Source organism: Gorilla gorilla, chromosome 6, assembly GCF_029281585.2.
Source record: "Gorilla gorilla gorilla isolate KB3781 chromosome 6, NHGRI_mGorGor1-v2.1_pri, whole genome shotgun sequence".
NCBI classification, from domain to species: domain Eukaryota; kingdom Metazoa; phylum Chordata; class Mammalia; order Primates; family Hominidae; genus Gorilla; species Gorilla gorilla.
In genome coordinates this window covers 117278953-117306190 of record NC_073230.2, presented here as the reverse complement: position 1 = coordinate 117306190, position 27238 = coordinate 117278953, and the positions used below count along the sequence as shown (strand labels likewise).

General features: G+C 39.2%; 1 protein-coding gene across 44 annotated transcripts in view; it reads left to right on the top strand.

The window, feature by feature from the left end:
- Positions 1–27238, top strand: part of NRCAM (neuronal cell adhesion molecule) — a 312039-nt gene that overhangs the window by 116650 nt on the left and 168151 nt on the right. For 3 of the 44 annotated variants that reach the window (XM_031012915.3, XM_031012912.3, XM_031012906.3), the window contains exon 1: positions 15187–15293. The exons of 40 other annotated variants lie outside the window; for them this stretch is intronic. The gene's annotated coding sequence lies outside the window, so the exon portion shown is untranslated. Of the gene's footprint in view, positions 1–15186; positions 15294–27238 lie in introns of those variants that run through there. One more of the 44 variants, XM_055392638.2, reaches the window with a different exon arrangement.

Genomic DNA, 27238 nt, shown 5'->3' with positions numbered 1-27238 from the left:
ATCTAATGGGTGTTATCAATGCCTAAGTGAAAGGTTTGATGAAGGGTTTTAAGTAATTTCCATTCGTTAGCTGCAGGCAAAAGTATTTTTCCTTCTTTGGTGGCTAGCCATCCTGAGGGGAGGAAACTATGTCCTCATGAGGTTCCCCATTCTATTTCTTCTTTTGAGTACTGGGGCTTGGTTTCCCAGAGGGGATTACCACATACTAGGGGTCCTTCTATAAGCATTTCTAATGGAGGGTCCTGCCTTGCAGCTCTTTTTGCTTCAATGTCCGCTTGGCAGTTCCCTTCTATTTCCCTTCCTTTCCTTTCTGATAACCCCAGCAGTGTAAGACTGCCACCTCTTTAGGTTTCTGTACCGCCAATAATAATCTCCTAATGGCTTCCTGATGTTTGATAGGTGTTCCCTCGGAAGTTAGGAATTCCCTTTCTCTCCATATTGCTGCATGGGCATGGAGGACTAGGTAAGCATACTTAGAGTCTGTCTACATATTTACCCTTTTTCCTTCTCCTAATTCTACTGCCTGAATGAGGGCTATTAGTTCTGCCAGCTGAGCACTAGTTCCTGGAGTGAGGGGATTACTTTCAAGTATTCCATTATCACTGACAACTGCATACCCCACTTTTTGAAGCCCTTTTTCTACAAAGGAACTTCCATCAGTATACAAGTTGAGGTCGGGATCAGTCAAGGGAACCTCTAAAAGGTCCCCTTGAGTGGCGTAGGTTTGAACAATTACTTGTTGACAGTTATGTTCTATCTTTTCTTCATTGTCTAGAAGAAATGTGGCTGGGTTAAGAGTTGCACAAGTGCGCAGTCGCAGCGCTGGTCCTTCAAGCAGTAGAGCCTGATATTTAAGTAAACAGTTGTCTGACAGCCACAAGTCTCCTTTAGCAGTGAGTATGCCATTCACATCATGAGATGTCCACACAGTAAGATCTCTTTCCTGTATTACTTTAACTGCTTCAGATACTAAGACTGCTACTGCCGCCACTACCTGTAAACAATGAAGCCAACCCTTTGCCACTACATCAGTTTCCTTACTCAGGTATGCCATGGGTTGCAGGCTTGTCCCTTGGACCTGTGTAAGGACTCCTAGAGCTATTTCTGTTTTTTCTGTGACATATAAAGGAAAGTCTTGCCCCGTTGGCAAGCTTAACACTGGGGCTTGGGTTAGGGCCTTCTTTAGGGCCTGGAAAGCCACTTCTGCTTTAGGTGTCCATCTTACTAAATGGGTATTGGCTTTCTGAGTTTCCTAAATTAGTGTATATAATGGCCTAGCTATTTTGCCGTACCTGGGAATCGATATTCAGCAGAAGCCTGGTATGCCAAGGAACCCTCTTAGTTGCTTTAGGGTTTTGGGATGAGGATAAGCCAGTATGGGCTGAATACGTTCCTCACTGAGGGTCCTGGTACCTTTGGATAATTTTAGCCCTAAGTTTTTAGCCTGTTCTGAGCAGAGTTGAGCCTTTGGTTTGGAAACCTTGTAGCCACAGGTGGCGAGGAAATTTAAGAGTGCTCGGGTGGCTTGATGGCACAAGGTTTCTGAACGGGCAGCTAAAAGTAAATCATTCACGTACCGAAGGACAAAAGTGTCCAGGTATGAGAACTGGCTCAAGTCTTGGGCTAATGTCTGGCCAAATAGATGGGGCTATCCCTGAACCCTTGGGGTAAAACAGTCCAGGTGAGTTGAGACGTTGGGTTCGAAGGATCTTCAAAGGCAAAAAAGAATCGAGAGTCAGGATGTACAGGGATGCAGAAAAAAGCATCCTTAAGGTCCAGGATTATAAACCACTCTGCTTCCTGTGGTATTTGGGAAAGCAGAGTATAAGGGTTAGGTACAGCTGGGTATAGAGGGACAACGGCCTCACTGATAATCCTGAGATCTTGCACTAACCTCCACTGTCCATTGGGTTTCTGTACTCCTAGAATTGGAGTATTGGAGGGACTATTGAATGGTTTTACTAAGCCTTGGGCTTTTAGGTCCTTAATTTTATTGAGTCTTTGTTGGGCCTCGGGTCTAAGGGGGTACTGCCTTTGGTAGGGAAAGGGGACAGAATCCTTTAGTTTAATTTGAACAGGATGGGCATTTTTTGCTCATCCATATTGTCCTTCTGTTGCCCAGACTTCAGGATTAATTCCTTCCTCAAGCAAGGGACCACAAACGGTTGTTCCTTCTCCTATGTTCAGGTGTATAATGGCCCCTGCTTTTGCTAGAATGTCTCTCCCTAACAAGGGAGTGGGGCTTTCAGGCACAATTAGAAAAGCATGTGAAAGAGTAAAGTTCCCCAGTCACAACTTAGTGGCTGGGAGAAGTATCAAGTGACTGGCTGTCCTAGGACCCCTCGGATAGTGACAGATGTGGAAGACAGTTGTCCGGGACAGGAGAGTAAGACTGAGAAGGCCGCGCCAGTGTCCAGGAAACAGTTAACCTCCTGGCCCTCAATGGTCAAGCATACCCGGGGCTCTGTGAGGGTGATGGCATGGGCTGGCGCTTGCCCCAGGCACCCTCAGTCCTGCTGCCGGATCATCTGGTTAGTGGCTTCTGACTCAGAGGACCTTTGTCCCCTGGGGCAGTGGGCCTTCCATTGATTCCCTTGACATAAGGGGCATGGATGAGGGGGTGGCTTATTTGTATTTGGACAATCTTTTTAAAGTGTCCTTGTAGACCGCACTGGAAGCAAGCCCTATTAGGCATTGGATTTGCCCAGCCTTTCCGTGTTCCAGAGCCTCCAAAGTCTGCTTGCCTGAGGGCCATAACTAAAGCGGTAGCCTTTTTAAAATCCCGTTTGTCTTGTTCTGCCTGCTCCTCCTTATCTCTATTATGAACAACCAAGGTTGCCAAGTTCAATAGGGTTTCTAAGTTTTTGAAGTTTTTTCTGTCTGTAGCTGACTGATAAACTTATCCTTTAAGATTAGTTGGCCTTCAATAGAGTCAGGTGACAGAGAGGTATGCTTTCTCAATGCTTCCCTTAGTCTCTCCAGAAAGGCGGTAGGATTTTCTTCCTTACCCTGTGTTATAGTGGACATCATTGAATAATTCATGGGCTTTTTCCTAGTTTTCTTTAGTCCTTCTAGCATGCAAGTTAGCAAATGTCTGCAGCACCAATCTCTGTGTTCTGATTCTGTGTCCCAGTGAGGGTCTACACTGGGAACTTCCTGCTGGCCTGTGGGCAATCGTTCTCTTTCCTCTGTTGTCATCCTGTCATTGACCTGACTGAGATACCAGAGATCGCCAAACTCTCGGGCTGCAGTTACGGTGGCACTTGTCTCATTTGGGGTTAGTGTCTGATTTAGCAATAACATTACATCTCTCCATGTCAGATCAAAGGATTTCCTAACCCTTGTAAAACATCAATATAGCCATCAGGGTTATCTGAGAATTTACCTAGGTCTATTTTAATTTGCTTCAAGTCTGAGAGAGAAAAAGGTACATGTGCTCTGGCTGGGCCGAATTCTCCTCCTCCCACTGCTTGGAGGGGGCATAAACGGGGAATATTGGCACTCTTTGGTTCATTATTTACCCCTTTGTCTATCTCCTTTTGGACCATTTGGGTTGAAGGGGGTTGCTTATTAGTTGGAAAAGGAGTCAGGGGGATGCCGGGGTAGGGAGGTAGACTCTGAGAGCTTCCTGTAGGGCATAAATCACACTTTTTACATAATTGCGAGTTGTCTCTTAATGAAAAGAAAGTTTGTACATATGGCACTTCACTCCATTTGCCTTCTTTTCTACAAAAGAGGTCTAGCTGTAAGATAGTGTTATAATTTATACTTCCCTCAGGAGGCCAGGTTTCTCCCCCTTGAAGAGGATATTGTGGCCAGGAGGTAATGCAGAAGAATATAAGTCGTTTCTTTCTTAGAGTCTGAGGGTCAAATTGGTCCCAATTGTCCAGAATACATCTTAGGGGTGTTTTTGCCTTGAGGGGGAACATTTCCCATCTGAAAAAAGAACATAGGGATGCCAGCACCTCTAGTCATTTTCCGACGAGCATTAGTCGTAGAGCATCCTCTATGGTCCTAATGCTTATTCCTTTCCAGAGTGTGTCACCACCCATGGACCTCTGCTTATTGGATTAGTTACACTTACCAATGTAGCAGTCCTGCGCCTGTTTTCCCGCCTTTCTTAACCCAAAGAAAGGGGTTCGGACTGCTGGATTCTAGTGGTCTTTTACCAGCATGCCCAACATTGCCTTTGTGCTCAGGGGTGAGTCCTAGAGCTAGGCTGCATTCCTGAGTATTTCATGACAACCCAGCTGCCCAATCAAGATGCAGTCCCATAAACAGTTCTTAAGTAAATTCATTTCACAGAGGGTGTAGGTAACCTTTTGAGTCAGGATTGAGATAATTTTTTTGATTCTAGAAGTACTTTAAGGCTTGGCTGAGTGCAAACAGCTCCCACGTTTGAGGAGACCAATTATTAGGCAATTTTTCTAACTCTGCTTCCACAAGAGTCTCCCTATCAATTACTGAATACCCGTTGTGATTTTTTTCTCATTCACCTGGGAGGAACCATCTATCATCCTGTACTGAAGGGAGTTCCTCCTAGGTCTGGTCAGACCTTTGTATGGTAATTAAGATTTAAATCTCCTGTTAGGAAATCTTCTGGGTTAAGGGAATTATCAGTGATTAGTGTTAAATTACCTTTTTCTAACAAAATAACCCCATACTTTAAGATTTTTGAGTTAGTAAGCTACCTTTTTGCTTTTTTGACTTAGAATAATTCTGAACTGGTGAGGTGTGCTCACAATGAGGTTTCCTCTAAAAGTTACTTTTCTACTTTATTCTGTTAGCAAAGCAGTTGCCGCTACAGATTGAATGCATTTGGGCCATCTGCGGGTTACTGGGTTAAGGATTTTTTATAGGAAAGCTATGGGTTGTCAGCGGTCTCAGTGTTTTCAGGCTACACCTTTGTTTACACTGAGAACAAGGTAGTATTAGAGTGTTACAGGGTCATGGAGAAGACCTTCAATTATCAAGTATAGGTTTTTTAAATTTACCCTGGCTTTTAAAGGAATAGGGCACACTTTTTTTCTACTATTTCTTTTTCTTTCTTTCTCTCTTTGACTCCCTCTTTGTCTCTCTGCCTCTTTCTCCTCTCTGTGTCTCTCTCCTCTCTGTGTCTCTCTCCTGTCTCTCTCTCTCTGTCTCTCCCTCTCTCTGTGTCTCACTCTATCTCTCTCTCTTTCCTCTCTTAGCCATTTACAAACTTGGGGCCCTGGCAAGGGTGGTGGGGAATGGGTCCCACATAACTGCCCATGTCGAGAGCTGTATACCTAAATCGGTAGGGACATCAGGGACAAGACTCCCTGGGTTTAGAGCCTAGGATGCAGTGTAGAGCTTCCTTATATCCCTTTGGAGATACAACTTGCTAGAGGAAATGAAAGTCTGAACCATTAGTACCTAGGAGGCAGGGATCAGAGGAAGTAGATTCAGAGGTAAGGAGAATTTTGGGGCTACCCTTTTAAGAAAGTCATGTTTAGGACCCAGGAGGTATGGGTCAGAAGGGAAGGTAGGGACGCATGCATGGGTGACTGTTGAGTAGAGACTTCTGGCTGCGCCATGATCTCAACTGGCTACTGCCGGGAATTTGGGACAACAGCTTTCTGCCTCTAGTCGGCCCTTGGCTTCCCCAGGAAAATTGAAAGTGGAAGCTGGCTCCAGGCAGACCAACATTCCCAACCCAGAAGGGTTGGGGGTTGTTAGAAAGCCCTTCCCCAGATAGCCTCACACCTGAGTCTTAAGTTTGGAGGCCACGCTAATCGTTTTTATCCAGCCAACAGGTGCCCGGTATTTTCCTCCAGTTCTAAGGAAGGATAGGACAGAATAGCAAGTGAAAGTGGTCCAATATTACTCACTGCTTTGGAGGTCCCTTCGTGGTCGCTAAATGTTACTGGGTTGCGGGGAGGTCCTTGCTCCCAGAGATCCCAAGATGGTGGCGGGTGGCTTCCAAGATGGTGGCAGGCCGCTTCCCAGATGGTGGCGGGCTGCTTCCAAGATGGTGGCAAGCCTCGTGTTCTCTGACCTAGGGTTCTTGGCCTCACAGATTCCAAGGAATGGAATCTTGGGCCTTGCGATGAGTGTTATAGCTCTATTAAAAGCCGTGGGTCATGGAAGAGAACTGTGGAACCCAGTGACTAGTGTTCAGCTCGATTAGGATGAACCCGGGCACTTAGCCATGCAGGAACAATGGCAAGCCTTTAGCCTGATTGGGAGTGGCAATGGGCCCCTCGCTGGATCAGGAGCACAGCAGACACCCTGCCAGATCCAGAGGGATGGAAGTCAGCAGTGGGTCTGCAACGGTGGCAAACAGCAGTGGTGAATGGCGAGCAAAAGCTCAGCTCGAGTCGTAACAAACATGGACCAGAAGAGTGTGCAGTTGCAAGATTTAATAGAGTGAAAACAGAGCTCCTATACAAAGGGAGGGGACCCAAAGAGGGCAGCCGTGGTTTTTTGTTTTTTGTTTTCTGAGATGAAATCTCATTTTGTCACCCAGGCTGGAGTGCAGTGGCACAGTCTCAGCTCACTGCAACCTCCGCCTCCCAGGTTCAAGCGATTCTCCCACCTTACCTACCTGAGTAGCTGGGATTACAGGTGTGGGTCCCCAGCCCAGCTAATTTTTCTGTTTTTGGTAGAGATAAGATTTCACCATGTTGGCCAGCTGGTCTTGAATTCCTGGCCTCAAGCGATTCATCCTCCTCAGCCTCCTAAAGTGCTGGGATTACAGGCATAAACCACCATGCCAGGCTGTGTTAACCAGTTTTTCACTATAATGCAAAATACATTTATTTTTACTATTACTTGCTCTTATCAATAACTTATTGGAAGAACTCGTCTTAAGAATTTTCTATCTTATCTAGTTATCTTAATTATCTTTTAATTCAAAAAGGAATCTATTTAACTGTAGTTATTTACTTGTAATTATTTATTGTTATTACTTAAGAGATATGAAAGTTATATTTTACCTAAAAATAATTTTTACATTCAGTTGTTTACATTAATTTTACAATGTGTGTGGAAAATTTTTGAAATGTGTGAGGATGAAGAGAGAGCTTAGGTTTAGTAGATCTCTATAGAATTAGGTTGGGTTTCCTCAGATAAAATCTTTTAGAACGTTTTAAAGTTTCTAGTGAACCCTAGAAGAATCTGGAAAACTATATTCTTGGCTGGCACAATACTGATGGTAGTGAAAGAAAATCAGGAGAACCTTTTAACTTTTAACATATTCATAATCAATACCCATGATTTAAAAAAATTCATAATGTTGTTTGAAAGGCAAGTCGTTTTATTTGTTAATTCCTACAGTTAATTTTAAATCAGCTAATCGCTCTGGTTTTCATTCTTTTAAAAAATTTCTGTGCTTTTTATCATTTTATTTTTGTAAACACTGCGTCCATTCTTCTGGGTGCATACAAATGGATGCAAACATACCGAATAACAGAAGCTCTATCACAAAAAGCATCAAATTGGATTAGACAGCCGGGAAGGGGCACTGGACTTGTAGAAGAAGCTTAAGGTCCTGTCCTGGATTTGCCTGCCTCAGTTATGTAAATGAGTTGGATGGTATTAGACAACCTCTTAAATATGAGTAATTATAGAAAATAAGGTCAGCAAAATCCTGAATTAGAAGAAAGGTCACTTGAATGAAGCAGGGGTCATGGACAACTAACAATTTATATAGACCAGAATAAGATGGGGCTCTGGGCGTCCATTTGTGTGTAAGGTCATTTCAAATCAAATAGGAGAGGGGCATTTTCAGAAGTAGTGTCTTGATTTAAAGATAGGTAATTGAAAATATTCTTTTGTTCTTTATAGTAATCCCCATCAATGGTAGTGCTTTTTACTGACTGTGGAAAATATAAATAGAGGGGAAAAAAGAATTAAGCAACAGAGGGAAACAGTAGATAGTTAATAGAGTGATGGATCTGTCCTATGTGTGAGCTAGAATCTCTCCCAGGAATGTAATTTGAGATATGAGAGGACACTGTTCAGTTTATAGCAACAGTAAGATTTCTGTGGTTCAGCTGGAGGAAAAATACATCTGAAAGCCAATAAAAAGCATTTTTCACTTCAGTACCCTGGAATTAGCTCTAAGGACATATGTCTTTGGGGACTTCTGTGTGAGATTAGCAGGTAGGCATTTTCTGCATCTAAGGAATAGAAGAGAGATCAAAATAGTTGAATCTGAGATCTCCCAAGCATTCTTCAAATTACTCTCCCTTAGTTGGCAGCCAGCCAGCCAGCCACTTGTCTTTGCAGTGAAAACTGAAAAAAAAAAAAAAAAAAAGCAGGTGGAACAGATCCACAGGACATGAACCAGCCAGGTGAGGAATTGGAAGGGAAGTTTCCACTCTCTTATCTTCTCTTTATTTTTTATTTTATGAGGAAAAATATAGGGAATCTCTTATGTGTTCTGTAAGGGAAAATACATCAGTGGCAGAAGCATTTATTGCTTTAATAAGCCTATGATTATGATTTGTGTGGCATGGTCAACATGAGATTTAATACAAATTCTTATGTGACAATATCTGTGGTTTGAAAGAGAGTGCACTAACACTACATATACTAACAAATTCCAGCTCCATAATTTTCTTGCTCTGTGGCTTGAGGCAAGTTACTTCTCTGACCTTCAGTGTCCTCTTCTGTAAAATGGCAATAGTAGTTGGAAATATATCAGTGTTATTATAAAGATTGTTAATTAATGGATGTAAATATGCCTAAAACAGTGATAGAAGGGTTCAACAAATGCTACCTTTTATTACATAACTCTGTCTTAATATAATATAAAGAGCAAAATGGTCAACATTTCCTGTTTCCTAATTTGTCTCTTTAGTTCTCATTTCTCATCTTATCTAAAATATTAGATATATCAGGACATACCATTTTATTACTGCTTGACTACTAGATACTATTTTATTTCTATTTGTAAATCATCTGAAGAAATCAAGTGGGAGGGTGATGTTTGGTAGCCTGTTCCCTCCTTGGTGTGTCTGGTTACTCACAGGCACACGCTGTCCAGTGGGCCATGCCCCCATGTTGGCTTTCTCATCTCAGGCGGGACTGTGATCTGATGGCCATGTTCCTCAGCTAAATTGTCATGGGGCAAATGGACTTGGATCTTGTTGTTGAAGAAAGAGAGGGATTTGAACAGAGGGAGAGGAGTGAGGAACACATTCGAAGAACAGTGTCTGCAAACAGAGAAAACAGGTGGAATGGACCTGGTGTGTTAGGGGTAGGTACCATAGACCTGTTTAGCTGGAACAGTCTAAGACCCATGGAAGATCAATTCGGAGTCGTAGGTAGGGGATGGATTGTAAAGGATTTTGAATAAGAGACCAAAGATTTTATTCTATAGGCAATGGAAATCTAACCTGTGGGTAATAGATGCTAATTGGTGTTTGGGAAGATTATCATGTCTTACATCTATTGAACTGTTTGAAATATTTAAGGTAATTTCCAGTTCTGCAGCATGTAAAGGTGATCACATACACTTCTGGTTGTGCTAGAAATAACAATGCAACCATTTAAAAAATAATGTGTAATGGCACATCCATAAACATGTTTCTACTTCTATTTTTTAAGGAAAATGTTCAAAAATTCTTGCTGTTGTGACAAAAATTATGGCACAGCATTTCAGTGGAATATTGTGTGTTCACTTGAAATTACAATTCTGAATATTACTAGCAATATGAAAAGTATTTATGACATAATGTTGACTTCAAAAATTAAAAATTTAAGATTGCAACTTTGTTGAAATTACGGACACACACACAGAGACACACACATTCAAACAAGAACTGTAAGGAAAGCCTGATACAATAGAGATGGGGGTTTTGTGAAGAATGTTATTATTTCCCATAGTGTTGTCTAAGGAAAAGAAAGATGACTGACTAGTGGGATGAATTGTAGCAGAAGGAGTGAAGTCAGTTAAAAGAGTTGCATTGATCTTTTAGGAACTCTTAACTTGGGTTGTTGAACTTTCTATTGTATGAACAATAGGTGTTTAGGGGTTTCTGAATTTCTTGGGTTAGGGTTCTGTATCTTTTAACAGATTCTAACCTAATGCTCAGACTATTAAAAAATATATCGGAGTGCCTGGTTTTTAACATGTCCCAAAACATCATTGTAACAACTGTTATAAAAGATAATTTGTTAAATTTTTTTCTAAGAACAGGTGATAGATTTTACAGTTTAGGAAATATTTGAAAATATCTGATTAAAAAGATCTCTTCCAGCTAGGGTGATTTTGGTGAGTTTTGTTAAAATAGAATTATCAAGCCTTTTTCTATTTTAGTTTTACAAATGAATTCCTTCTGCATTATTCAAATATGGTGCTAGATGTCAGCAGTGAAGTTATTTTAAAAAATAAACTTATATGTAGTATATTCTTATATAGAGATATTCTGGAGAGAATGATTCCAGAAAGGGTGCACGTGTGTGTGCATGTGTGTGTTTAAATATATGATAAGAAAGAGGTAGGAAAAATTACCTCAGTACTTGAACACACTTCAATAATGTGTGGTTGTTTGGGAGATTATTGCTATAGCAATGGAAACTTCCAGAAAATGGTAATAAGCCTTGTTTTACAACTAGTGATATAAATGGAAATTATTTGCTCTGGGAACACTGATTGTATTTCTGTTAAGTGATTTGGACATTACTTGAGCTGGGCAGTCCCAAGGAAGTAGTTAGGTTGAATCATATAAAATTGCTGGTATTTGACCTTTTTTGATCTACAAAACAGCAATTGCATAGATTTGATCCTTTTATGTTTTACAACCTCCTTTTTTTCTCTTCTTATTTCTATCTCTTGTTACATCCTTCCAAATTTCAGTTATTATTACATTGTCTATTCTGTTCTTTGAATTGTCTGATACATTTTCATGTATACAAAGATAATTCTCACTGACTTTAAAAGCGATGCAATTAGATGTGTTTTGAATAAGATGTGTGTTGTATTGACACACCCCATGTCTACATTGTCTTGATGTGTACATTAGTAGCCATAAAGAAGCTCTATATAAAGTGTTGTAAATATATAGTGTATGATACATTCTGGTTAGTTTTAATATTCTTGTTAAAGGCATCCAGTGTTTGACTACTTTCATTCACAGGGATTCTTTTTTTAAGGAATCATTCTTAGTTGTCACAATACCACAGTTCTTTTGTAAAAGCAGTGGTTTGGAAAACCCGTATGTACTCTATACAAGGAGGGACATGAGTGGTAAGGAGATGGTGATTGAAAGGAAGAGAAGCAGTGAGCCGAGAATTAATGAATGTGAGATGACTGTCTTCACAAAAAAGCAAATTTCATTCTTGGTGTTTTGATAGTGCCCAGATACAGAAAGTAACCCAGTCTCTACTGTTCTCTTGAAATATTGAAAAATATACCAATTTGCATCAAGAACATTTTTTCAGTCATTCTCCTTGACTCAGCATCATGATGCCTTTCTAGAATTTTGGCATTTTGCCTATCAGTAAATTATGAAAAAGCAATAGGATGTCAGTCTGCTGTGCCATCAAATTATCTGTGGGGTTCCTGAGTCTCTGTACAGTATTTACAGAAACAGATGACTCCTGTGGCACTTTCATCAAATGACATGACACTTAACTTGTCTCCACTATGCAGATCTGCAGTGTTGAGAAACACACTCTTTGATGCCTGGTGAGCTCCTTGGTATAGCATAGCATTTCAGGAGAGAGAAAAGAAACACTTGGTTAATTCATTTTTCCCACTTAGTTTGTGGGCTACTTTAACAAAAACTTTACCTCATGTTCAGCCAGGTAATTGACACTCTTTTTACTTCCTGTAGAAGAATTTCAAAAGAAAAGTATCCATCATTTCTGTGCTAGGAGAACTTATAAAGACACTGCAGAAAAAAACTGGCAATGAATGTGAACTTGGGCCATTATAAAGGCCTGCTAAATAATGTCAAAAATAAAGATCATGAAGGTAAATGAGTAGCTCCAAGTAGAACTCTTGCATTCTGGATGAAGTCCTGAAAGAATCATCTACACATGTTTTCATTCATAGATGGTGTCTGTTTTATTTCTATTTATTTAAAAGAAATACTTACATAGCATCTGCTATGTGCCAGGCACTGAGGTAAGTAATTTATGAATATTAATTCATTTAATCCTCATAATAGCCTTCCAAAGAAGGTACTATATTATCCTGATTTTACATATAAGGAAACTGAGGCACAAGGGCAAATATACCACACATACATTATGGTGTTTAGAACTATAACATTTGCATAGTAAGTACTTTATTAAAAGCCGAAAATTTCTGATTATATCTATTTTTTTTTTAAATTTAGAGACAGGGTCTCACTCTGTTGCCCAGGATGGAGTACAGTGGTGCAGTCACAGTTTACTGCAGCCTTGACCTTTTGGGCTCAAGGGATCCTCCTACCTCAGCCTCCTGAGTAACTGGGACTATTACAGGTGTGCACCACTACACCCAGCTAATTTTCTTTTTTATGTAGAGACGAGGTCTCACTATGTTGCCCAGGCTGGTCTTGGACCCCTGGGCTCAAGCAATCTTTCTGCCTCGGCCTCCCAAAGTATTGGGATTATAGGCACGAGCCATTACGCCCAGCCTGCATCTACTTTGATCAAAATTTTGATATATATATTTTTAGGTTTAAATGAAAAAATATTTCTGTAAAAAAGTACATCTAATATTTTTGTGTGCTTAAAATGGATACTAAGCATTATAAGGATATAATGGCTAAAATGGATACTAAGCATAACTAAGAAAATTAATTACATTCCTGTAATGGATAGGTCTGGACAATCTGAGAGATTGAGGGAAACAGAAAGCTGCGTGTACATTTTGGTGCCACGAATCGCCTCCCCTGACCCCCAAAATGGAACTGCCTCTTTCAGAGTGTGTTAAACCAGATGATAAAATATAATAACCTGATGAGCTTAAAATGAGATACCCCAAATTACATTTTGGAAGACAGAGCTGCTTTTGTGAAAGGAGTAATTGCTGTCAGGTCAAGACAAAGAATTAGTTCAAAGGGCCCCCTTCTGCATGGCCATCCCAGCGGTCCTGTTTTGGTGGGACAGTACCCATTCTTGTCGTAAAATGACAGATTCAGTGATAGATTGTGAGGAGCCTGTTAAACCCAGTACCTCTATTTACCAAAAATTATTTTGAGTAGCCCAGTGAGTAACTACTGCTGCAAAGTAACGGGCACAGTGGGAGCCAGAGTGAGAAACGGGCCTGCAGAAACATTTTGTGTTTAATGGGTCTGGGGCTGTAGTGAAGCATTGTGCTGAAATAATTCTGATTAGGCTCGGTCAGGCAAGCTGCTTAATCAAGACTCGTCTCTCCTCCATTGAGCCCTTACTGCTTAGAGCACAATCACAGTTTAAAGCACCATTTTAAGTAGTCCTTCCACTGTTCTTGAAAATGCAACCTTTTTTCAAGTTGGTGTGTGAGCCTTTTTTATACCTGTGGGAATAGCTAACTAGGAAAAGAAAAGGTTATGTTAACATATTAGTAGGAAAACATGAACAAATTCTTCCTTCCAATGGAAATGCATATTTAAATTTTATAAATGCACTTGAAAGAAATGATTGGAAAATACCAAAAGGAGTAACACTATAAATCATAGTGTCTAACCTGGTTTCTGTAATCAGTCATGTGTGTTGTATCAATGACTAGGCAGCTGATTATTTTCTGTTTTCTATCAGCTAGTACCACTAGTAACACATATACATAGCAGTAGATATGTAATCAAGAGGAAATAAGTTTAAAGGCTTTCCTCCCTATTTCTTTTATCTTTTGAAAGAATGAAAATCAGAAAATGATTTCCATTTTTCAAGTTTTTATTAGCATAAGTCAAAGCTCATTGGGACATATTAAGCAGAGAAATGGATGTGCAGAGATAGGAGCCAGTCAAGATTCTCTGATGTCTCTACTTGGTTGGGTTTCAGAGGTCATGTGATTACAGTCATTGTTGATCTCTCTGACAATACGCTTTGAAGGAGATTAGGTTACATGTTGATTGTGCTTTTGTGAAGAAGGGCATTATTCTAAACAGGTCTTTAAGAAATGCTGAAAAGAGCTTCAAAGAAATATATTTACCCATTGTTCATGTAACAGTCACTGTAATAAATGCAGAACAGTTTTTCAGGTTTGGAAGTGAATAACCGTAATTGAAAATACAGTAAATGGACACTTTCAAAACTTGACTCATAGCTGGTGAATGACTTATAAACCTGCTTCTCTTGAAATTTTTCCAGAGAACCTGAAAGCTTGAACAGCAATCATTAGAAGTTTAAGCAAAATAAATGGTTAAGGATTTGTGGCAGCCTCAACAATGAGGTCCTACTGGACATAATACATTTTAGAAATACCTTCTATTACTTTTTAAAGGTCTTATCATGAAATATAATCCTAATGTATTATGCACTCTAATGAAAATACCAGCTCACTATTCATTATTTATTTGTGTACTTAGGTACCAATAGCATCTGGCTTAGAAGAAGAATAATAAGCAACATGTTAAAATTCTTACAGCTTGGATGGGTGAATACTCATGACTGTGGGTACTAGAGAAGCCCAAGATAGGAATGAAATTCAGAAATAAATAGGTAGAGGGAAAAAAAGTAAGAAAAATAGTTATAATATTTATTTTTACTGAGATCTTAAATTAACTGAATCAAATAGAGTTTCTAGGCTTCCATGAAAGAAAAATCAGAAATGACTGTTGTGAGTCATTGGACAGCAAGTTCTACCATCTATGTGATGTAGGTTCTGAGGCTGAAATAAAGAAGCCAGTCTCAGCAGTTATTGTGTCTTGTCAAAAGGAATAAAAACCCAGATGGCCATTCTAAAATGTTATTTTGAGTTAGTACAAGATTTAAAAAGAAAGAAGAAACTATCTAACAGCTTTACAATCTCCCCCTCATAGGTGAAAATATGGCAGTTACTTTCTTGAAACAGGATTATCAAATCATAACCTATTGTGTGTTTTGCTAAATCATTTTGAGCAACCAAACAGATTTTTCTTGCTTCTAAATGGATACGAAGAAATGTTTAACCCCCATTGTATTGCCACAAAGCCAGGCTGATCACCCTGGGAGGCCTGGGAGGTCTGAGCAGCTTTGGATTGGCTGTCAGGAGCAGGACTTTAACATTTTACTGCACATGGGCCAGCCACAGCAGGGTTCAATTGCCAGTGCTTTTATCTGCAGAAATGTGCTGGGATGGGCAGTTTGTTTAAAATTTCCCTTTGCTACTGGAAGGAAATGGAAAGCAGTAAGATAACTTCATTTGTAAGGTAATATCTGTGCTTGTTTATGTACTTTATGGAAAGTAATGTTTGACAGTCCAGGGACTGGTTGGTTTTTGTTCCTCCTCTCAGGTATCGTTTTAATGATTTGTTTAAAACCGAAGCCCAGATTAGAATTGTATTCCATCTATAAAAGCTTGTCTGAAGCTTGATATTCTCTGTTCATTGATTTAGTTTTATTTTGTGTGCTATTGGTTAGTGGAGTTTGTTTCACATAGCTTGTTTAACACTTAAAAGAGGAACTTTTCGTGGGGCAACTGACAGATATGGTTTGAATATTTTTAGTAGCAAAATGTGAACATATTGTAAAGAAAAATTAAGTGCTGGTATGTTTGTTTGTCATCAGGGTACATCCACAGGGTGTGTTAAGATGTAATTTTAATGCTTTTGTCATTCTTTCTGTGGATATTTGTTTTTAATAGTCTCACAGACCATTTTCATATTACCTTAAGACAATTTTCTAGTTAGGCCTTATTCTCCCTTATTTTCTGCATGCCTGATGTTTTTGAGGATAGTATAATACTTTTTGTGTGCAAAGTGTAGCATAAACTTTACTCATGTGTCTTTTTGATTAAAAGCAGAATCTACTGTCATTCCCTCAGCACTAACTTGAGAGTTTCCCTTAGGTTTTTTGTATTGATTCTCCTGTATTCCAGAGAGTTCAGTGGTCAAGAGGATGAGAGAAGCTGGATGAAGGACACATTTTTAAAAAAATATCATAATTGGATGTGTTAGCTTTAGCTCTTGAAACATCTTCAAAGACCATCTGTAAGATTATATTCCATGCTTCTCAGTTCTTTGAACCTCATGAAATGAAACATGGTGTGATTATACCTAATGCAATTTGGTTTCAAGCTAATATCTTGAAACCAAAGTTTTGCATCTTTAGAAACACCCCTGAAAATACTCATTATCTGACTTTTATTACAGCTGGACATGAAGCAAGTGCATTAAATACACTCTGCCGTTTTCCTAGGGCAGTTTTTCTATTTCTGTTCAGATTTTTGATGAACAATAACAAAATCTGATGAAAGTCACCAGAAAAATAACTTATGTTTGTATATAGTGCTTTATAGTTTGCACTATTCAGTTTGATCCTCTTAACCATCCTCTGCAAAGAGAGCACGTCTTATTAGCCACATTTTAAAGATAAGTGAGATTTAGAGACACTAGACTGAGCAGCATGCCTCAAGCTACCCAGCTAGGAATAGGCAGAGCTGAATTCCCACCCAGGCATTCGGACCAGTATCCTTTCCAAAATGCTGTGTTGGCTCCATGTGCTGGATATTTGCTTTAAAGATCAGACTGTTTGGACTAAGCCTCTTAATAGGAAGGCTCTGGCAACAGCTGGTGTTAGGTAGATTAAAAATAAAACCAAAGACTGTTTGGTTGGAAAGTGGAATAATCAAGAGAGTGAGGGAGAAGGGAGAAAGATACCAAAATAACCAAGTGTTGTTTAAAGAAGTGAAGGATAAGGGCAGCATGATACATGGGTTTCATGATTGCCTCTTTTCTCTCCTTGAAAAAGGTTTTTATCCCTCAGGGCTGCTTTCTCTTGTCCCTGGTCTCTTTGAGAAATTTGCTATGCATCATCACCACAGGCCACTGTGAATTATAAATAGGAATCTAGGGCACTTTCCCCAAACTTAATATCTACAGTTCATGGCCAGAAAATAAAGGATCAAATCTGTAAACCTTCCCTAGGTCTCATGTTTACTTACACAATATTGAGAATAATATGTTTCTGCTGTTGAGTTATATTCACTTGCCACATCTTCCTTCTTTTCATTCTGAATTTTCTTGCTCTTCAAATGACTATGCTTTTTAGTTTAATTCTACTACTTTGTTAGCCCAGTTCTCTGACTTTCCTGATTATAGTCTGATTTTCATGGTTTCTTTCCATTTTTCTCAGGAAATCTTGCTAGAGATACTATACTGTGTAATACTTAGCCTTACCCTGAAATTCAAGTGAAAATTGGAATGCTTTTCAAGCCCTGGCCCCAGTTGAAATACTTACTGCCATGCCATTGATATAAATAAGATTGTAAGAATACTCTTTTACTTGGTTCTTTCCTCAGTATTCAAAATGTCTTCATAAGTGGGAAGTTCTTATTCACATCAGTTGTCTTTGGTACCAATATACCACACAAACCAGTTCTGTTAATCTGTTACATATGATTTTTTGAATCAAAACATAGAATTAGATGTATCTTTTTATATTAACTTTGTCTTATTGAACACAAAATATGTGTATGTGTAGATTTTTACACATACATGTGCTTATTTTTGAATTAACATTTATTAGTTTTTCTGTTGAAGATTACAAAAAGAATTTAAAATAATCAGATACTCAGCACTCAGATACATCATTCTGAGTGAGGATAAAATATTCTAAAGATTTAAAGATTGACTAGTACATAAAGCTATAAAATTGTATGTAAATATCTCCCCCTCAGATTCCTTTCCCCAGGGTAAATGCTCTTATTCATCTTTTGTGTATCTTACCAGAGATACGTTCTATGCATCTAGTGGCCAAAATTGATTTTTCAAATATAGAATTTCAAGCTAACACTTATATGATCACTCTGTGGAATTAATTCACTAATTCAACTAATATTTACTGATGCTCTGTTTTAGGCATTGTTCTAGGCACTGGGGATATAGCATGAACAAAACAGACAAAAATTCCTACTCTCATAAATCCTACATTCTGGCACATGAAATTAAAAAAAAAGATGAATCAATAAGACATGTAGTAAGTTAGATCATGATAAGCGTTAAGGCAAAAAATAAAGCAGAGAATGGAGGCGGGGCATCTAATGTAGGTTACCTTTTTGGACAAGGCAGCCAAAGAAGTCTCCATAGAGATGACATACAAGAAAAGCCCTGAAGATGAGGGGGAAAGCAACATAGATACTGGGAACAACTGAAGCAACAGATTGGAACTCCAAGATCCAGGAAGAAAAAAAATCTTTTCTAAATGTCAAAAGGTGGGTTTTTTCCTAATGAGTTGCCCAAGATGAAGGAAAGAGAGGTAATTCATTTAAAGTAATAATCCCTTAATTAGAGTCATATACCACTTCATAGATAGAATGAAAGTTCTCATTCTTAATTATTCTGCAAATAAGATGACCCAAGTCATGAGTAGGTGACCCAGGTCACCTACCTAGAGCAGATGCCATGGTAATCCAAGAACTTTCTGCTTACACATTTTCTCTTCTCCATTGGTTCTGAAGTTGCCAAGAATTTTTTTTTCTAGGTTAGTTGAAAAGACTAATGTATTTTCCTTCTTTTCCCACGAGAGCCATTTCCAGAATCTTCCCTTTGAGTAGTAGCCCTTGCCACTACCTTTCTAGAGAACAAGGAATAATGCTTGAATGCAGCCACCTCCTTTCTATTTGGTGAAGGGAGATTCCACTCCTATTGTTTTTAAGTAATCAGGGCCTCAAGGGTTAGGTTTGCCTGGTACGTGGTGTCTGATTACACCAGCCATAGCTAAAGCTAAAAAAAAAAAAAAAAAGTACAGTGCCAAATATTACACAAACAGGAGTTAAAAGTCAGTGAGCATTTCTTTGGTTAATATGGACATAACAGCATATGAAAGCAGGTTGATAATTTGTTTCAAAAATGGTTTTGTGCACTGCTATTGGGACTTAATTAACTTGAAATACAGATTTGTAGACGTTATTGAAAGTGGAAGCTGTTGGCCTCATCCCATTCTTCTAAACCTAATCCTGCTCCTCCTTACCACCCAGCCCCCGACTGGACAGGGAGGCTTCCACGTGGCCTTCATCCATTCTGTGATGCAGAGCCTGTTGAAGAAAAGCAGGTGTCTTTGCAGAGAACTTCAACAGAATCCTGTCAAGTCATTTGTGGTTTTGGAGCATAGTTTACTTGCTGATTTGACTACACCCAAATTTGGCCTGTTTGAACCCTTTTAAAAATTATCTGATGTGAAGACAAGCATTATTATTGACAGGGAGGAATCGGGAAGGAAAGGCTTTAAAGGAAAAAAGTTTGTTAGGGAATGAAGTAACTCAAATAAGAAACCACAGTTAGAGAAGAAGGGTGTGTTTAATAATTGAAAGCTGTGAAACTCTACCCATGTGGCACCCCACAGGATCATGCCACTAACCTCTGCTCTGGACTATTGTAAGAGCCTTTTATGTGGTCTTCCTGTCTCAATCTCACTCCCCTTCAGCCTATTCTCTACACAGCCTATTCCACCCTTCAAAATGGAAGTCAGGTCGTGTCACTCCCCTGCTCAGGACTCCTCCAGAGCTTCCCATTTCACTCAGTGGAAGCCAGAGGTCTTGCCCTAGATCATGTAGTGCCCCTTTCCATCTCTTACTTCATCTCCCACTGTTCTCCTGCTTGCCGCTCCTCTCAGCCACCTGGCCGCCTTGCTGTTCTAAGACAGGCAGAGAGATTCCAACCTCAGGGCCTTTGGATTTGCCCGGATCTTTCACCTTGCCTGCAAAGCCCTTTCCCAGTGGCTCTCACATTCACAGCCCTCAAATCTCTTTGGAATTACACCTTCCAAGAAGGTTTTTCCCTGACCATTGTACTTAAAATTGCAGCCCCTCTTTATCTTCACACTCTATTTTCTCACCATACTTTATTTTTTGCAACCTAAAACACAATATTTGTTTACTTATTTTAATTACTATTTATCTTCACCCACTAGAATATAAGCTATTGAGTGCAGAGATTTCTGCCTGTATTATTTACTACTGTCTCCAGCACCTAGGACAGTGCCTGGTACATACTAAGTACTCAGAAACTATTTGCCAAATAAGTTAATAACTTGTGCAAATTTAAGTGGGAAAAAGAATTTGCTTTCTCTAAGAGTAATAAAAGTCTGGGGATTGCACAATAAGGATAAAATTCTTAAAATGAAAGAGATTTGGTGAATACACAGCCCACATCTACTTATAGGCATGTTTCCTGGGTGTACTGGATAGCTGATTCTGAAGGATAGGCCTTGGATGCCTTCAATGTCATGCTTAAATGCAGATGATGCTGGGAATTGCAATGGAGAATAATGAAAAAATGTGGAAATGCAATGGTGGAAATAGAAATTGGTTGCTTTGCTTCCAAAGTAACGATTTTCAAAGCAGAGGAATTGAATAGGAAATACATTAACAAAAACAGTGTCTCTGAAAATGCAAACTTCATTCACATTCTGATCGGTGCAATTTTTCAACCTCAGTGATCCAAGGTCAGAGGGCGCTTGTATTAGCATAGACCTCGCTTTGTTAATTCACCTCTGACTAAAACCCCTGAATTCCTTATTATGATAGGCCTTCCAATGACAATAAAACCAAGCTCTCATAACACCGGTAACATTTATACAGCACTTAGGCAATTCCTAAATGAATTGTCCCAGAGACCTTGAGAAATAGGTCAGGATTATTAACCCCATTTTGTACACAGAGAGGAAGTAATTTGCTTAATGTCACTTGGTAAGCTATTTAATTCATAATTTGATTGCTTTATTTGTAATAATGGTTTGTTTAAAACAGGCTATGTTACATTAAAGATGACCTCTTTAAATGGGCAGCTTTATATTTGAACTTAACTATAATTAGCAACCTGCAACTGATAATATTCCAGATTTCTTTTAAGATCAGTGTTTCATAACCTTAAAATGGGAGACTGATTTAGAGAACTGAGTGGTCAGAGACTCCCAAAGCCATTTTGATATTGATCAACATTAGGCCACTCTCCTCCGCTGACACTACCGAGATATCTATAATGCAGGCTTAGGTGTGATTGGGAGTCCTCCCAAGCCATAATTTAAATCCTTTTAGAATTCCCTTGCCTTTTTATGCTCAAAAAGTTCCATTTGGTTCAAAAAATCAGTGTAACTAAAACAAAATCAGTGTTTGCAGACAACTAAGAACTAGAGACAAAGTCCTCATTAGGAGGTCCCAAGTCCCAACCAATAGGGAACGTGGGATAAACATCACAGAAGCTACATCAGAGTCATATTTGGAAACCACTTTATTTTGTTTCTGTTGTGGTTCATTCCTTTTACTTTCCAGAACAGTACTATGAAAAGACTTCAAATTCAGTTCAATGAGCCTGTCAAATATTCAGGAAGTTGTGAGGAAATATAAAAGTGAGGGGACTACTTGTAAGTTCATGTCTGTATCAAGGGAAGACTAGAAAACTAGAACATCTAAAAAGAATGTTGAACCAAAAATGACTTGCCAGCTTTGAAAAAAAACGAAATGTCTAGTCTTTATCCAACTGTTTGAAAGTTTTTCAAAACTTCTTCTCATTTCATCTTTATAATGAGATTTATTTACTGCCAACAGCAACAAAAAAAGATGCACAGACAAGTTATAATTCTAATTTTTTAAAAAAGTCTTCCTCGCCTTCCTTTTAAGGAAATGCATTCATTCTCCTTCACTGTTCTGAATCTGCTTTACTATATTTTTATGCCTGTCTTTACATCTGGTTTATTATTTTTAACACCTGCTAGAATATGAGCTACAGTTTTGATACCAACGGCCAAGTTAATTGGGCATATAAAAGTTTGTTTGAAAGAAGAATTTTACACACGAAACTTTTGAAAGATTTTGTATGCAATTATGTTAAAATTGGTCAGACCAAAGTGTAAATGGATAGAGCAATAAAATTACTAGGTCTTAAATCAAATCAGATTAAACTTTAAGATCTTTGTGAGCCTCAATCTCAAAAAGTGATGGTTGTAGAGGCCTCTTTGCAAGTAGGTCTTAGTTCCCAGGACCTATAAAAACAAGGGGCCTTTGGTAGGTGGTATGGTTTGTATGTTTTGCCCCCTCTAAATCTTATTTTGAAATGTGATCCCCAGTGTTGGAGGTGGGGCCCAGTGGGAGATGTTTCACTCATGGGGGTGGATCTCTCATAAATGGCTTGGTGCCCTCTTTGTGATAATGAATTACTGTGAGATCTGATTGTTTAAAAGAGTCTGAGACCTACCCTACTCTCACTCACTCTCTTGCCAGGTGACACACTGGTTCCCCTTCTTGTGCCATGATTGTAAGCTTCCTGTACAGCCTACAGACCATGAGCCAAAAATAAACCTCTTTTCTTTATAAACAATCTCAGGTATTACTTTAAAGCAATGGAAACGAACTAGTAGGTTATAACACAGTAGGTTATAATAAAACATGGCTAAAGCATCCTTGGGAACATTCTCTGGCTAAATACATTGAGTTCTTAAGGTAGTGTAAGCAGAAAAATGAATTGACAGATCTTAATTGTGTAAATGACAATGTGGTTAAAAGATGAATTATGCAAATTATATGAGCCAAACCTATACAACTTTTCTGAACTTGAATGATAGTCTAGAGTTGTACTGTGTTGTTCAGGGGACAGATTAGCTCACTATGCAATTAAAAATTTGATGTTTCCTATCCTTGTTTTTATCCAGAATATGAAATGCACAGAAATGTCTGTCATCTACTTATTGAGCATTTACGCCTGTGTAAATTAACATAGTGAACAACCTGATTGTATACAAAGCATAGAGTTTTTCTTATTACCATATATATTTTCTCTTAGCACATAGTATTCTGGTCTGAATTTTTTGTCCCATTCAACAGTATATATTACATTGATAATCATATTTTAAGGGAAGAAATATTGCATGTGTGTTTGATTCTTTGTTCAAGTTCTTAGATACTAATCAAATTTGTACAACAATTAGTTAAGTTTCCTTTGTCACTTTATGTGTCAATGAAACATGCCTAAATAATCATATTTTATGAAGTTTAATATAATTTATTTAATCAAATAGTTTCACTGTTGTTTTGTTTTTTAAAATAGTCACTCTTTTTTTTTTTTTTTGACAGTCTTGCTTTCTCACCGAGGCTGGAGTGTAGTGGTGTGATCTCGGCTTCATTAGTAGATTATATAATAGTACCTTAAGAGACCGTTTTGTTTTGTTTTGTTTTGTTTTGTTTTGTCTAGCTCTGTCCTCCAGGCTGGAGTACAGTGGCTCACTGCTGCCTTGACCTGCTAGACTCAAGCAATCCTCGCCTCAGCTTCCCAAGTAGCTGGGACCACAGGTGCATGCCACCATGCCCAGATAATTTATTTTTATTTTTATTTTTCACAGAGACAGGGTCTCCCTGTGTTGCCCAGGCTGGTCTTGAACTCCTGGACCCAAGCTATCCTCCTTGCCTTAGCCTCCCACAGTGCTCAGATTATAGGCATGAGTTACTGTTCCTGGCCCAAGAGACTATGTTTGATCAATACCAAATAATTAAAAATTGGAGTGCTGTTAATAATTTTTTATCTTATGATAAATCTTTGGTATATTAAACACTATCAAAAGTGTTTTTTTATAACTGTATAGGAATTCACTTGTAGTTCTTGCCTTCATTTTCAGTTGGTAGTTTTTAAATTGTCAGAGCAGCAAAATAAGTATTATTTGTGATCAAATCATTCCTCTTCCACCCTCAGCCTTCTTAAAATACATCAGTGGCTTCCCATTGCCCTTAGGATAAAAGGCTGAAGGAACTACAGGGCTCCAAGTGGCCAGGCCTCTGTCTGCTTTGTCAGCCTCATCAGACCTGTCCCTCTTATCCCCTGCTTTTCTTCTTCTCATTTTGTGCCCAATTAAATTGTGCATTGGTATCAAAACTGTAACACATCTTTCCTTCCCCAGCTCTGTAGGACCTCAGCTCAGTCATCATTTCCTTAGAAAAGTCTGACCTTGACAAAGCCAGTTCCCATCACCACACACTCTAGGAGCACCGCACACCCCTGCCTTAACAACTTTTCAAAATTGGTATTTTTAGATCCATTTCTGTGATTATTTGTTCAATATCTATCTTCTGCCATTGACCATAAGCTTCATGAGGCCAAGAAGAGACTGGTTTTCTAAGGTTCACTTCTTTATAACCATTGTATTTCTGATGCTCAGCATAGAACTTGGCAAATCATAGGCGGTTAATAAATGTTTTGCATAACGAGGTGATAAGTAAATGCTCTATGAGGGCAGGGATCTTTTCTATTCTGTTTATTACTGCATCCTCAGTGCCCAGAACAGTGCCTGAGCCATAGTAGTTGGTCACTAAATATTTGTTGAATAAATAAATGTTTTCCTAACTTTTCAAGGACACAGAAAGTATTAATGGAGGAATTTAGGGTATAAGTTGAATTTTTTTCCTACAAATATCATGTCTATTAACTTACAGAGTTGGAAGGAAGTTTATAGCCATGTTTTCCTTTTTTATTGTGGTAAAATATACATAGCACAAAATTTGAGATTTTGACAATTTTTAAGTGTACAGGTCAGTAGCATTAAGTACATTTATATTGTTGTGTGACCATTATCATATCCATCTTAGAAAATGTTTTCATCACCCCAGATTGAACCTCAATACCCATTAAACAATGACTCTTCATGTAGTTGTAGATTTATAGAACATTTTTTATTTGCCTTAGAATCTTTCTTCCCACTTAACATAGAAGTCTGATTTGTAAAATATATAAACATGAACTGCTTTTGCTTCCTGAATAGGGTTGCATGCCTCGACTTCATTTCTTTCATTCTATAACTTGGTGGGTGGCAACATCATCTGGAGGCTGTTCCAGGGCTAGGATGCCTAGGGGAGACCGGGATTCCCAGGGCCACGCCGAAGTACGTCTGCTCACCCGTGAATGAAACCTCCTTTTCTCTATTCAGAACCAGGGGTCATCTTTGTTTTCTCCTTCTTATCACCACCTTCTCCACACACACGTATGCACTCATACACACACAGACTCACGGTCACTTTCCTGAGACTCTGAGCTGCTCAAGGATTGGAATCCTTTGTTACTTACCTAGATTCCAAGTGCTCTTCTGTGTTTGTCGACAGTGTGTTTTCCACCCTGTGGAACATTCCTGATATTACTTTGAGAAAGGGAATCTAACAGCCTCACAATGTTGTGTATTTCATTGTTTAACCATCATTATCCTAGAGACATTATTTCGCCATGTTGATTATTGTGTAGCCTGGGACCACATGCACCAGAACCCCCTGGGTCTGCCTATTAGAAAAGTGAATTTCTGGCCAGGTGCGGTGGCTCACACCTGTAATCCCAACACTTTGGGAGGCTGAAGTGGGCGCATCAAAAGGTCAGGAGATCGAGACCATCCTGGCTAACACAGTGAAACCCCGTCTCTACTAAAAATGCAAAAAATTAGCCGGGCATGGTGGCCAGTGCCTATAGTCCCAGCTACTCGGGAGGCTGAGGCAGGAGAATGGCATGAACCCGGGAGGCAGAGCTTGCAGTGAGCCAAGATCACACCACTGCACTCAAGTCTGGATGACAGAGTGAGACTCCATCTCAAAAAAAAAAAAAAAAAAAAAAAAAGGAAAAGTGAATTTCCAGGTCCCTCCTAAATCTGCAGAATCAGATTCTCACAAAAACTCTATTTTCAGTCTTCCCCCTTTCCTTTTCCTTTTCCTTTCCTTTCCTTTCTTTTTTTTTTTTTTTTTTTTTTTTTCTGAGACTGGGTCTCCCTCTGTCACCCAGGCTAGAGTGCAGTGGCGCCATCTCAACTCACTGCAACCTCTGCCTCCTGGGTTCAAGTGATTCTCCTGCCTCAGCCTCCCTAGGAGCTGGGATTACAGGTGCCCACCACCATGTCCAACTAATTTTTGTTTTGTAGTAGAGACAGGCTTTCACCATGTTGGCCAGGCTGGTCTTGAACTCCTGACCTCAAGTGATGCACCTGCCTCAACCTCCCAAAGTGCTAGGATTACAGGCGTGAGCCACCATACCCAGCCTCAGTCTTCCCCATTTTCTTAGATACGGTATTAGTTTATAGCCATCACACAGAGCCTTCTGTATTTGTTTTATGTTCAGTGAACTTGAAAAATAGTTTCTCACTATCTGCCATATGAAATTTTTGGAACCTTCATATATTCATTGACAGTTTAACTAGACTCCTTTAAGCTTTTTCTTCCCTAGGTGAAGTAAACACTATTACTTTAGCTGTTTCTACTAAGGAGTTATTTAATACCCTCTAATCAATTTTGCTCTACTGCTCTGAATACACTTATATTTTAAAATTAAATCTTCTTCCTAGATTATAGACATAGAAAAAGGACCAGTGAGGACAATATTTCATTTAAGGTTTCTATTATGTTCACAATGTGCCAACTCTATTAGATAGGGCAGAGCTAGCTATTCTAACAAACCCCCAAACTAGAAACATCACACAATTAGAGTTCCCTCTCAGCTCATGTAACAGTTCACTGTTAGTGATGCAGACCATGCATTTGGAGGGAAGGATCTCTACTCTTCACCCAAGCTGACAAAGGCCATGCTATGCAACTTTTCAGGTTACACTGGCATTGACATACAGCCAGAAATGGAGAGATAGGAGGCATGGAAAAGACACATTTTCTTTTTAAACATCTGAACAAGGAAGTGACACATATTAGCTCTCTTACACCTTGCAGTCACACCTAGACACAAGGAGAACTGGAAATACAGACCCTGGACAGGAACTTCTTCTCCACAGCCATGTCTGTCTTACATGACAGAGAGAGGGCATGACTCTTTGTTAGACAGCTAGCCATGACTGCACACTGAACTTCTAGGTTTCTTTTTTTTTTTTTTTTTTTTTGAGATGGAGTCTTGCTCCATTGCCCAGGCTGGAGTGCAGTGGTGTGATCTTGGCTCACTGCAAGCTCTGCCTCCTGGGTTCACACCATTGTTCTGCCTCAACCTCCTGAGTAGCTGGGACTACAGATGCCTGCCACTACACCCAGCTAATTTTTTTGTATTTTTTTTTCTTTAGTAGAGACAGGGTTTCACCGTGTTAGCCAGGATGGTCTTGATCTCCTGACTTCGTGATCTGCCTGCCTCGGCCTCCCAAAGTGCTGGGATTACAGGCGTGAGCCACCGTGCCCGGCCTGAACTTTTAGGTTTCTATTTGTACT